Here is a 3,941-nt window from a genome sequence, read left to right as displayed (position 1 = left end):
CTTGCTGAGTCAATATTTTGTTCTAAGCCAACATGGCATTCAGAGTATCAATCTCAAGAACTCCCTTCTTCATAGGCGTCCCATTATTCACAGGATTCCTTTCAGAAGTGTACATGAACTGGTTATTTGCAACCATGTCAATGAGTTCTTGAGCTTCTGCAGGCGTTTTCTTTAGGTGAATGGATCCACCTGCAGAAGTATCCAATGACATCTTTGATAACTCAGATAAACCATCATAGAATATATCCAGGATGGTCCATTCTGAAAGCATGTCAGAAGGACACTTCTTGGTCAGTCCTTTGTATCTCTCCCAAGCTTCATAGAGGGATTCACCTTCTTTCTGTCTGAAGGTTTGAACATCCACTCTAAGCTTGCTCAACTTTTGAGGAGGAAAGAACTTGGCTAAGAAAGCCTTGACCAGCTTATCCCAAGAGTTCAGGCTATCCTTGGGTTGAGAATCCAACCACACTCTAGCTCTGTCTCTTACAGCAAAAGGGAAAAGCATGAGCCTGTAGACTTCAGGATCTACTCCATTAGTCTTAACAGTATCACAGATCTGCAAGAATTCAGTTAAGAACTGAAAAGGATCTTCAGATGGAAGTCCATGAAACTTGCAGTTCTGCTGCATCAGAGAAACTAATTGAGGTTTCAGCTCAAAGTTGTTTGCTCCAATGGCAGGAATGGAGATGCTTCTTCCATGTAAATTGGAATTAGGTGCAGTAAAGTCACCAAGCATCTTCCTTACATTATTATTATTTTCAGCTGCCATCTCTTCTTCCTGTTCGAAAATTTCTGAAAGGTTATCTCTGGATTGTTGTAATTTAGCTTCTCTTAATTTCCTTTTCAGAGTCCTTTCAGGTTCTGGATCTGCTTCCACAAGAATGTTCTTATCCTTGCTCCTGCTCATATGACAAAGAAGAGGGCACAGAAAAATAATAATAATAATATAGATCCTTTATACCACAGTATAGGGATCTCTGTGTGAGTAGAAGAAGAGGGGGAGACAAAGAATGTAATATAATGGAAGAAACACACTGTGAGGAGGGTTGAGATGTGAGATGAGATGTTAGTGGATGAATAAATAAATAGAATGAGATGAGAGAGGGAGAATTTTCGAAAAATATTTTTGAAAAAGAGTTAGTGATTTTCGAAAATGGTTTTTTTGAAAAATGTTAGTATTTTTCGAAAATTTTTAAAATCAAAAATAAAAATAAGAATAATTAGTTAATTAAAAAGAAATTTTTGAAAAAGAGGGAAGATATTTTCGAAAATTAGAGAGAGAGAGTTAGTTAGGTAGTTTTGAAAAAGTTAAGAAACAAACAAAAAGTTAGTTAGTTAGTTGAAACAAATTTTGAAAGGATAAGAAGTTAGGAGGTTAGAAAAGATATTTTGAACCCAACTTTTTGAAAAAGGTAAGATAAGAAGATATTTTAGAAATTAGTTTTGAAAAAGATTTGATTTTTAAAATCTCAATTAATGACTTGATTCATAAGAAATCACAAGATATGATTCTAGAACTTAAAGTTTGAATCTTTCTTAACAAGCAAGTAACAAACTTCAAATTTTTGAATCAAAACATTAATTGATTATGTTATTTTCGAAAATTTGATATAAAAATAAGAAAAAGATTTTTGAAAAATATTTTTGGAATTTTCGAAAATACTAAGAATTTTGAAAAAGATTTTGAAAAAGATAAGATTCTCAAATTGAAAATTTGATTTGACTCATGAGAAACAATTTGATTTTAAAAATTTTTGAGAAAGTCAATCCAAATTTTCGAATTTGATGAGAGAAAATGGGAAAGATATTTTTTTTTATTTTTTGAAATTTTTATGATGAGAGAGAAAAACACTAAAGAGATACAATGCATGAAATTTTTAGATCAAAACATGTGATGCATGCAAGAATGCTATGAATATCAAGATGAACACCAAGAATACTATGAATGTCAAGATGAACATCCTAGACACAATTTTGAAAAATTTTTAATGCAAAGAAAACATGCAAGACACCAAACTTAGAATTCTTTAATGCTTAGACACTAAGAATTCAAGAATGCATATGATAAACATGAAAAGACACAAAACAAAAAATCATCAAGATCAAACAAGAAGACTTACCAAGAACAACTTGAAGATCATGAAGAACACCATGAATGCATGAGAATTTTCGAAAAAATGCAAGATGCATATACAATTGACACCAAACTTATAACATGACTCAAGACTCAAACAAGAAATACAAAAGAATGTTTTTGATTTTTATGATTTTCTAATTTTTTTGGATTTTTTTTTTCGAAAATTATATGAAAAAGAAAAAATAAGGATTCCAAAATTTTTTAACATGAATTCCAGGAATCTTGCATTCTTAGTCTAAAGCTTCAGTCCAGGAATTAGACATGGCTCACTAGCCAGCCAAGCTTTCAATGAAAGCTCCAGTCCAAAACACTAGACATGGCCAATGGCCAGCCAAGCTTCAGCATGTAATTCAGACATGACACGCCTGACATACTCATTCCCAAAGGAATTAGACATGGCTTTACAGCCAGCCCGGCTTCAACATGCTTCATGAAACACTAGAATTCATTCTTAAAAATTTTGAATAAAATTTTTGAAAACATTTTTATATTATTTTCGAAAACAGATGAGAAAATTTTAGAAATATTTTTGAAAAAAAATTTTTTTTTGAAAATAAAATAAAAAGAAAATTACCTAATCTGAGCAACAAGATAAACCGTCAGTTGTCCAAACTCAAACAATCCCCGGCAACGGCGCCAAAAACTTGGTACGCGGAATCGTGATTACACTTTAATTATGTAAAATTCATTGCTCTTTCTTTCCCTGGTAATGGCGCCAAAAACATGATGCCAAGACCATGGTTCACAACTCCGTGTAACTAACCAGCAAGTGCACTGGGTCCAAGTAATACCTTACGTGAGTAAGGGTCGAATCCCACGGAGATTGTTGGTATGAAGCAAGCTATGGTCACCTTGCAAATCTCAGTTAGGCAGATATAAATTGATAATGGTGTTTTCGAATAATAATTAATAGAATAGGGATAGAAATACTTATGTAATTCATTGGTGAGAATTTCAGATAAGCGAATGGAGATGCTTTCGTTCCTCTGAACCTCTGCTTTCCTGCTATCTTCATCCAATCAGTCTTACTCCTTTCCATGGCTGGCTTTATGTGATACATCACCATTGTCAACGGCTACTTTCGGTCATCTCTCGGGAAAATGATCCAATGCCCTGTCACGGCACGGCTAATCGTCTGGAGGCATCACCTTTGTCAATGGCTTCATCTTATCCTCTCAGTGAAAATGATCAACGCACCCTATCACGGCACGGCTATTCATCTGTCGGTTCTCGATCATGCTGGAATAGGATTTACTATCCTTTTGCGTCTATCACTAACGCCCTACAATCGCGAGTTTGGAGCTCGTCACAGTCATTCATTCATTGAATCCTACTCAGAATACCACAGACAAGGTTTAGACCTTCCGGATTCTCTTGAATGCCGCCATCATTCTAGCTTACGCCACGAAGATTCTGGTTAGGAGATCTAAGAGATACTCATTCAGTCGAAGGTAGAACGGAAGTGGTTGTCAGGCACGCGTTCATAGGGAATGATGATGATTGTCACATTCATCACATTCAGATTGAAGTACGAATGAATATCTTAGAAGCGAAACAAGATGAATTGAATAGAAAACAGTAGTACTTTGCATTAATCTTTGAGGAACAGCAGAGCTCCACACCTTAATCTATGGAGTGTAGAAACTCTACCGTTAAAAATACATAAGTGAAAGTCCAGGCATGGCCGAGAGGCCAGCCCTCAAACGTGATCTAAGATAGCATACAACTGATCAAAGATACCGAATACAATAGTAAAAGGTCCTATTTATAATAATCTAGCTACTAGGGTTTACAGAAGTAAGTA

The 3,941-nt window shown here is 34.8% G+C and overlaps 1 non-coding gene across 1 annotated transcript; it reads left to right on the top strand.

Moving 5' to 3' along the window:
- Positions 1-265: 265 nt before the first annotated feature.
- LOC148553040 (small nucleolar RNA R71) lies at positions 266-373 on the top strand. The gene has a single exon (XR_015892782.1). It is a non-coding gene; the product is annotated as a small nucleolar RNA R71 (small nucleolar RNA).
- Positions 374-3,941: the final 3,568 nt, after the last annotated feature.

This window comes from Arachis ipaensis, chromosome B7 (genome assembly GCF_059453495.1).
Source record: "Arachis ipaensis isolate K30076 ecotype BB chromosome B7, ASM5945349v1, whole genome shotgun sequence".
Taxonomy (NCBI): domain Eukaryota; kingdom Viridiplantae; phylum Streptophyta; class Magnoliopsida; order Fabales; family Fabaceae; genus Arachis; species Arachis ipaensis.
This window is presented reverse-complemented; position numbering and strand designations above follow the sequence as displayed.